We start from the raw sequence: 10,207 nt of genomic DNA on the forward strand, positions 1-10,207 counted from the left end.
TGGGGTGAATCAAGTGGGTTGAAGCAAGGTTCAAAATACCGATATGTATCGTATCAGGGGCTTCCCGATATGCCCCTATAAGGGGTGTTTCAGGGTCTCAACCTGTTTCAAGGGGTGGATGGAGCTTAAACCAATTCCTCTAAACCAAATTAAAAAAAAAAAAACTGAAAAAGATAAATAAATAACTACCAATACACTCCAATATGCCTCTACCAATGTGTCAGATGTATCGATATTTTGAACCTTGGGTTGAGGTCAAAATTATCGGCCCTACTCGTAGATGAAACTTTTATAAAGGGTTTTGAAAAGTTGATTCAAATATTGAATCGGGAAAAAAGAATAAATGGTTCATTCTGCAACTGAAAATGGATTGGTTAAATCCAAATTAGATTCAATAAAAAAAATATCCACAGGCAAAATACTTAGGCTCCGTTTGATTTTTCGGAATAGTTGCTTGGAACATTCCCATTCCAACTATTTATTTGAGAGGAATGGGATTCTCCCTTATGGGGAATGGCCATTTTAATCTACTTAAGAAATATATTTCCCATTCATTTCTCAAAACCTATAGAACTCTTGACATAAGAACCCCCAAACCTTGATATTAATACTTATAAAAAACCCCAATAGTAATATTGATAAGAATAATAAATAATAGTATTATAACAAATTATTAATAATATTTAAAATGATAATAGAGTAATAATAATATATTAATAATTAAATAATAATAATAATATATTAATAATTAAATAATAATAATAATATTGAACAAATACGATATTCATAAACTAATAAGAAAATAATGGTAAAAGATAACAAAATAACTACATATTAATAAATTATTCACAACAGTAATAAAATACTAAGATAGTAATTACAAAATAATAACCTTAATGGTAATGCAATCAAATTCCCTTTTGATTTTTCTTGGCCTTGAAAATTTTTGTTGCTTCTCTTTTCCCAATTTGACCACAAATGGTTAATGCCAATCCCAAATATAAAACACCAAGGACATGAAATGAGTAAATGTGTTAATATCTCACTACAAACCAAGCAAAGGCTACAAATATGAGGTCAAAGGCACCATTGTTAGAAGAGAGTTGTCTTAAAAGTTCTTCCTAAGGGAATTCTCTTCTAACATTTTCCCATTGCATAAAAGATCCCCACTCCAAAAACCAAGAATTGAAAATAAGTTATTGAGAAAACAACTTATTGAGAAAACAACATAAAGAAATATGCATGAAGTCAGGAGTGGACCAACCACCTACAAAGAGGGTAGGTTGCTATGGACGGGCTATCTAATAGAAGATTCACAGGGTATTAATGAAAAAGGTGGATGTTAAGGAGTTGAGTGTGATGGATGTTGGTTTATTAGTCTCTAGTTGCATTAGAACGAGAATGAGAAAAAATAGGGATGGTATGGAGAATCAATTTAGGTTGATGGTTGGAAAAGCTGCTAATGCCTCTACAGCCGACTAGGCTAAAGGAAATGCAAAATGCAGTATGGTGCAAATGAAGTGGGCCTCTACCGTGAAAGGCATAAAAAATATTTGGGAAATATTTCCGAAACACGCCAAAAAACTAAGGAAAAACCTTATTTAGATTAAAACACTCGCATTAAGCAGTTTATTTGGATTACCACTAGTTGAGAAAAAAACTCACATTATTATTTTTTTATTTCAACAACAACTAGTAGACATACTTTATTTAAGAACCTATAACAACATATTTGCATTATTTTGTTAATATTTACTTCATCCATTCATACACCTTTCTTTGTCATTAATTTTTTTCTATTCTCACTCTTTTTGTTTTTGTCTTTCCTTTATTTTTTGTATTTTTCATTCTTCTTGTCTTTACCTTCTTTTTTTAATTTGATTTTTTTGCATTTTTTTCTATTTATAATGTTTACCTTCTTGTTTTTGATTTTTTTTTTAATTTCTTATGATTGCTTTATTTTCATTTTTATTTTGACTTTTCTTGTGTTCTAATTAATTATCGAAAATAAATATGGTTAATTTTTCTTATTTAGATAATTTGGATTCTGTTTCCTCATTTTTATTTGTTTTCTATTTTAATCTTTTTTTATTTTTATTTGTTTTGAATTTGTATTAGAGGTTTACTATTTCCTTTTTGAATTTTTGAATTTTTGAATTTTGATGATATATATTTTTTGTTATTTATTTATTTGTGCTATGATTGATTATTCTTAATTACTCAAAAGAAATATGTAGAAATTTAATTAAATGATTTTGTTTCTTTCATCTTTTTTTTCTTCTTTTTTCTTCTTTTGCTTTTTTTTGCCTTTTGTGCTTCTATTTTTGCTGATTTTTGAAATTGAATTTTTATTTTTTATTTTTCATATATTTATAATTTTTTGTTTTCTGTTATAATTTCTTTGGTATATATTTTATTATTTTTTGACACTTTTCTTCATTTTTGGATTTTTAAATTTTATAATATTTTTTATTTCTTTATATTTTTTATTTTTTCCTTTTTTCTATTTAAAAGCTTGCCCTTTAATTTTCTCTCTTTGATTTTTTTGGATTTATTATTGTTCTTTTTTTGACTTTTTATAAAATTCTTTTTTGATTTTTTTCTTTTTGTTTTTTCTAAGATTTTATATTGTTTTTTGACTTTTATTTGATTTTTAATTTTTTTTGGACTTTGATTGTTATACACAATTTATGTTTTATTTTCCTTTCTTTTTTTTTGCTTTTCTTTTCACCTCTTTTCCTATTTTTCTTTTTATTTTCTATATTTTTCCATGTTGTTTGTTGATTGATTTTTTTTTTGTTTTTTTAATTCTCAATTTTATTATTGTTTTTTATTTTGATTTTCACACATTTTCTTTTCACCACTTGAGATTTTATCTATTTTTTATGCATGCTCCACAAGGGGCATATAAGCAAACAAAGTTGGGTTACTAATATCCTAAGTGACTAGACTGACATCTGGAGTATGATGCATGAGGGGTGGGTTTGACACCTAGACTCAAGGCTCCAACAAGGTCACCAGCCTTCAAACCTCCACCCATTGAATAAATGGGTTTTTCAGGTTGGTGGCTAGTTTGAGAACTTTCAACATAGCGTACGGGTACTTCAGTCCCGAGGCATAGCTTACTAGTCTCTCCTAAATAGGACATGTGATTCTACAATCTAATGCAAATGGTGTGCAAAATGTGAGTGATATCTAAAAATGTAAAGCATGGAAAACAATAATTGAATAAAATCACCATATGCAAATGTAAATAACATGTTAACAACATCCTGAAACCTCAAATAATCAATTCATAGAATGTTCTTTCACAAAGTCTATATTATTTGCCTCTCATTGGAATATCAATCTTATAAAAATGAATCCTACATCCTGGATTGATGTATACTTTATATTGAACAAAAAAGTTCAAATAAAGGTATGTCTCGAATAATTCTATCATGGTACGCCATTGCTTTATATTATATTTGGTATGCGAGAAATAAAAAGATCTTTGAAGACCCATATATTTCTAATATTTGGATTATTCGGAAAACTAATTCTATGTTTCAAGCAATTTCAAGCTCTCCTTTACATTCATCTCTAGATATCACTTTGCCCACCCAACTGTGCTTAAAACTGAATATATGTATTGACTATCTCATTTTTACTGAAGCATGAAAGATTAATCATTCCTTATTTTCTTATGGAATTATTGTACTCAATATTGAATTACAATGCATCCAAATTTCAGGAGGAATAAAGTAATTGCACACTATAGAAGAAGCTGAACTTTTTGCGATTCACCAAGGAAGCATATTAATACAACAACTTGGAAAATCTCATCCAACATTTTGCTCAGATTCCCAAGTTATTATCCAAGCTCTCCAAAATCAATTTTCCCTTCCTTGGTCATCTTTAGGATTGTTGTTTGAAACTCAGAACTTATTATCTAAGTTTATTTCTTTTAAACTTTTACATATTAACAGGAGGTATAATGTTCCTGCGCATCAAATAGCAAAATTGTGTAAAAGTACTCCACAAGAACATCTTTTATTGTATAACTATCCTCCTGTTGTACAAAAGGTTCAAGACTTTGTATTTTGATCTTTTTGTTAATATATATTTTGTTTTGCCTATAAAAAAATGTAAATAGAATGATTCACAAAACTAAGCACCAAGAAAAATAATAACTCACTAAAAACAAATTACACAAGAAAGGTACTCACATGCATTAAACTTTCTGATGTAGCACGACTTGATTGCTACTTGCTGGAGGATGATCTGGCTTCCAGTCAGACGACGAGCTGAACAAATCTGCAAGAAAAAATCAAAGAACTCGGGGTGGCTAACCCAGTGAGGTCGCTCCGATGTTTAAGTTAGTAATATGGTGCGAGCTTAAAGAGCTTTGAGAGTTTCTGAGAGCTAGAGAGCAGAGAAATCACGCGTACCTTATGCCATTGGGGTTGGAGCCTTTATGTAGTTGAGTCCTTGTGGGTTTTTTGGATCAGTTTCGAAATCTTCATTATGATGGGATTCGTTTCCGCTTTAATTGGGGGATAACGCTGACAACTAATAAAGCTTATCAATTATGCCTAAATCGGGCAGGGAAGAGATAAGGTTACCATTGTGCGGTGTAATCCCATGAGGTTCGGAGTCTTGGAGGGATTTTCGGGATCATCACGTAGTAGTCTTGAGTCTATATCCCTGAGCTGATACTTTCCTAGTTCTGAGCTAGATTGAGCGCCGAAGTGCCTTGGGGTCAAGGTGACTGTCCCGAGGTGATCTTATGCCAAAGTGACTTTGTCCCAAGGTAACTCTATCCCGAGGTGACTTTGTCCCAAGGTGACTTTGTATCGAGGTGGTTGATTATCCGAGCTTAATTGCTGCGAACTAGGCATGCCGGGCTGAGCTGTCATCTCTTAGTCAGTTCGTGTTCGCGTATCTCATTTTTACTAGGTCGGGGCAAATTACCCTTCATCAATTGCCTCCCACTCCCCGAGCCAGGGGTTTCGACCCTGCGCGGGGAGTTCATGGCGAGTCCAAGTGGATTTGGCACGAGGTCCATGTGGCTTATCAGGCAAACCGTTGGTCAGACCTGTTCGGACTTCTGACTCAACCAGTAATAACTAGGTCGCGTCAGGTGTACGATCTCGTCCGATTTCAACCTCGGGGGTCATGCAACCGGTTTTCCCAAGAGCCATTGGATTGTGACGATCTCGACCGTTGATTCGTAGATACGCTGGTTATAAATAGGGGGACCGAGACTCATTTGCTTTGCCACAAATTCGCTAGCCTTCGGTCTAAGGTCGCGCTCAAGTTTCTTAGCTCGGTGTCCTTCCGAGATCGTCTTCCTCTCCTCGGTCTTTCCTTTGGTTAGTCTTCCTTAGCATTCTTTTCTGATTCCTTGTCTTTCCATGTCTAGTTTTAGCTTCGATAATCTTTTAGATGGGAGTGGCAGATCCACTAGGGCTGAGGTGGGTACCTCGGCTTAGGTTGTAGATCGCCATACCGAAGAAGTTACTTTGGGTCAAGGTGCGGTCTGTGATCCTCCTGAGGTGGAATCACCCCAGGGAGAGCGAGAGGCCTCAGGTGATCTGGCATCCACCTTGCATCGAGGTTGGCAGCCAGATAACTTTGGCTCGTCGACAATGACGGCGGACAGGCTCTAGTCCCCAATAGCTCGGTACAAGCTTCCAAACAACTTAATCTATAGTATTCGCATAGGCAACTTCCCTTGGGAGCATGGTCACGATGAGATCATGATCTTCGAGGAACAACTCATAGCTGGTCTTCGTCTTCCACTTCACCCCTTAATAGTTGAAGTCATAAAGCTTTTTAACATTACCATAGACCAACTGCACCCAAACTCCATTCGTAACATGGTATGGACTATCTCCCTTTTCCATGACTATAACTTCCTCTTGACCTCAACATCTTCTCCATTCTTTCTATAAAGAAGAACTCATCCAATGTTCTGCCCAAACATAAGTGGACTTACTACTTATCCCCATGCTCGGGCTACAAACTCTTACATGAGCTCCCGAGCAAGGTCCCAGCCTGGAAAATGTGTTACTTCATGGTTTGCAACACTGAGGGGTGGTCTTTCCCGACTCACTAGATGGCGGCCATCCAAGACCCCGGTGTCAGGCTGGACCTGAAGACGAGGGAAGCGCTCCGATCTTAGCAGAGCTTGGTCTGAAGTTTGTGGACTACGTGACCGAGGACAAGCTCATGTAGGCTGGTCTGAGTCCTGGTAGGTCACCACTTGTTGTATTTCCTTCACTTTATCTTGGTATTGTTTCTAATTGTGCTTTGGTTGCAGCTACCATGGACATCCCCACGACCGAGATTTTTGGAAGTATGAAGAGGGGGAGGAAGAAGCGAGCTTCGAAAAGAGCTCGTGTTGAGTCTCTGCAGGCTGCCGTTCTAGAACCTGAGTAGCCCTCATTCGTCGAGCAACCTTCTGTGATCGACCTAGTCGAGGAGGAAACCGGGAAGCTCTCCCCGCCCCACGCACCCGATGAGGTAATGTCTTCGGAGCCTGCCCCTATAGCTGCCGCTTCTTCAGGAAACAATGAAGCAGCTCAGAGCATTTTGACTCCAAAATACAGCCTTCTCAAGAGTCAAAGCGCAATATACACCGATGAGGTTGCTAGTTGGGCCAAACTGCCGGCTGCTCAACTCGAAGCACAAGCGGCTACCCACTGCATGGTGGTAGGTTTTTTGACTTAATTTCTTTGATTTTGAATTTAGCTTCTCTTGTGCTAACTCTTGTTCTCTTCCTCCAGCTCGATCTTAGTACCATTACTACCTCAAGGATTACAGAAGAAATGGCCGCTGAAGATGCTGAGGATCCAAACTCCGAAGTGGAAAGCGACAGCGATCTACTTGATGATGTTAAGGAGACTGGTGCTGATGAGAGTTGTATGGACCCTCCTGTTGAAGCCTCCTAATCTTCTATGTTGTATACCCCGAGCCTCCAAGCTCGGTTCATAGTGGAAGTTTCCCCTTTTTTTTGGCTTGTACTCAAAGCTTTACATTCAATGAAATATAAACATTTTGACTACAAAAATGTTCTAAGTGTATATAACTGGCAAACTAAATCGAGTAGGAGTAGAAATGTGTTGGTTACCCCGAACTGTCGAGCTACCGAACTGGACTACAAGTAGAGATAACTGAAAATTTTTCCAAGTGTAGGTTACCCCGAATTGTTGAGCTAACGAGCTAGACTAGAAGTAGGGGTAACTTCGCATATTGTACACCGAGGTGGGTGGACAATGTAGGGTATATACCCAACCTGTCTGTGCACAAGCTACTTGCTTAGGTCTCGATTGTCTCCTAGAGTGGGATCAACCTATTGTTATATGACGAGATGGGCTAGACGTCGTAGGGTTTATACCCGAACTATCTATGCCTTCGGCATGAGAGCGGATTTACCTATGCCGAAGAGGCGACTAGAACTTGTCTGCCTATGCCAAAGAGGCAATTAGGACTTGTCTGCCTATGCCAAAGAGGCGATTAGGACTTGTCTGCCCATGTGAAGAGGCGACTAGGACTTATTCATAGTGCCGAGGTTATATGTTAGCTCGGCATCATGGCCCTTGGGCTTCTAGGAGTGACTCGCAATCCTCTCTCCAGTTCGGCGATTACAGGTAGTATCTTCTCAGGTTGTTGATGTTCCACACTCGAAGTACTTGCTTCCCTTCCAAGGTCTTAAGCTCATACATACCTTCCCCGAATACCCGTCTTACTCGGTACGGACCTTCCTAGTTCAGTTTGAGCTTACCAACACCGGGGTGAAGTACCATAACCTTTTGAAGAACCAGGTCGCTGACACAGAAGTGTCACTTTTTGACCCGGGCATTATAGTACCGAGCTACTCTCTGTTGGTAGGCTGCAGTCCAGATTTATGCTAGGTCTCGCACTTCTTCCACCGGGTCTAGGTTAGTACGAAGCTCGTCATCATTCATCTCTTCGTCATAGGCCTCCTAGCTAGTGTAGGCACCTCAGTTTTTGCGAAGATCACCACTTCTGTGCCATAAGTGAGGTTGAAGGGGGTATGGTGACATGGTCAGTGGAGGGAGCGGGGCATTCAACTGCGTAGTACTTTGTGACATGATCAGTGTTGGGACCCCAGCCGTAGTGAGCGGTATGGTGAACTAACCAATGCACATTGATAGAAACTGAGGCTGCCCCCCAGAGACATTCATTTCACTGCTTTGGTCGGCGTGACTGGAAGAGGCCATTGATTTCAGATGAAAGTTGTTGTAGTTGTGAAGAAGGCTTTTGATCATCTTCCCACAGATGGCGCCAATTGATGTAGCGTGACATGACTGTTCCTTGCTGGAGGATGATCTGGCTTCTAGTCGGACGGCGAGTTGAACAAATTTGCAAGAAAAGATCAGAGAACCCAGGGTGGTTAACCCAACGAGGTTGCTCCGATGCTTAAGTTAGTAATCTGGTGCGAGCTTAAAGAGCTTTGAGAGTTTTTGAGAGGTAGAGAGCAGAGTAATCACATGTACCTTATGCCACTGGGGTTGGAGCCTTTATATAGTTGAGTCCTCGCAGGTTTTGTAGATCGGTTCCAAAATCTTTATCATGATGGGATCCGTTTCCGCTTTAATTGGGGGATAACACTAACAACTAATAAAGCTTATCAATTCCGCCTGAACCAGGTGGGGAGGAGATAAGGTTGTCATTGCGCGATGTAATCCCATGAGGTTCGGAGTCTTGGAGGGATTTTCGGGATCGTCACATAGCGGTTTTGAGTCGGTATCCCCGAGCTAATACTTTCCTAGTTCTGAGCTAGATTGAGCGTAGAAGTGCCTTGGGGTCGAGGTGACTGTCCCCAGGCGATTTTGTGCCGAGGTGGTTGATTATCCGAGCTCAATTGTTGTGAACTAGGCGTGCCAGGCTGAGTTGTCATCTCTTAGTCAGGTTGTGTCCACGTGTCCCCTTTTTACTAGGTCGGGCCAAATTACCCTTCATCACTTTCAATATAGGAGAGTATATTTATTTGGAATGTGAAATTATTAAAAGCAAACCCCCCTTTTATTTCCCTATCATAAATATTAACATTTATTTTTTATTTTGACTCAATTTTTCATTTTTTTGTTTCTTTTTATTTCTCATTTTTTTTGTCTTTTGTCTTGAATCTTGAACACATTTCAGCTTAAGACACTCTTTATTCAACTTCTAATAAGATCTAAATTGTTTATTCTAAGTGAGCTTTCAAGGTTTTTTCATGATTCACAAAATTACTTTTCTTGAAAGATTTTAAATCCTATGCCCATTTTAAGCATTTGATCATATTTATCCTTAAAGAATAATGCTGTAAATTATCTCAAACAACTCCACAATAAGTGTTAGACAGCTTTGTATGCCCTTAGGTTCAATCAAAATGATGTACTTTATGAGTTTATTGTAAATGAATAAAAGTGCATATTTGATTCATGTTCCCTTGGTATGTTTCTGTGTAATACCCTTAAACTGGACACTTAATGAGACTCGTGTTAGTTTAGAATGTTCACAGCCAGTGGGTCGGTCTGGGGAGACCTATCCTGATAAGGCTGACACTGTGGTGCCACCAAATCGGTTGGGGTGGCCTGTCTCAGCTGCCAAGGTGAGACCCTAGGCACATACAGTGTATGATTAATTGAATCTATGAACTGGACCAGATTTCCAGTATTGCCCTGGACCTTGGAGATTGATGGGCAAAACTGGAAAATTACACCCGACCCCTAGACTCGATTATGATACTGCACTAGGTGTCGAATTGGGCTGTTTTTGATGTACCAATCAGTGAGATCCTTAGCGGGGGTCAAAACCTGGGTATGTTGGGACAGTCTGATAATTCATTTGAGTGGGTAATCATAGTGACAAGATCAGCCCCTTTGTCGAACAAAGGTAATGATCGGGGATGCATTCTCACTGATGGAAACCAAGACTGCCGGCAGCTGATTTCAATCGTTGAGATTTGTTTTGCAAAGTATATTTTATATGAGATATAAAAGTATACATATATTATGGTTTCTAAAATGTTTGCAAAAGATTTTAATTCCTGGGATCCATATAAGTAGAGAGTGCAACATTGTTTCTTACAGCCGAGGGAGAGGTCCTCTCTTGTTGGGTAGTGTATGATCATTATGGGCCGAGAGGTTAAGTGTAAGACCATTGAGGATAATACCTGATGGGCTAATCTTGCATCTGCCCACAGTCCCTGGGT

Source organism: Nelumbo nucifera, chromosome 1 (genome assembly GCF_055504915.1).
Source record: "Nelumbo nucifera cultivar China Antique chromosome 1, China Antique-T2T, whole genome shotgun sequence".
NCBI classification, from domain to species: domain Eukaryota; kingdom Viridiplantae; phylum Streptophyta; class Magnoliopsida; order Proteales; family Nelumbonaceae; genus Nelumbo; species Nelumbo nucifera.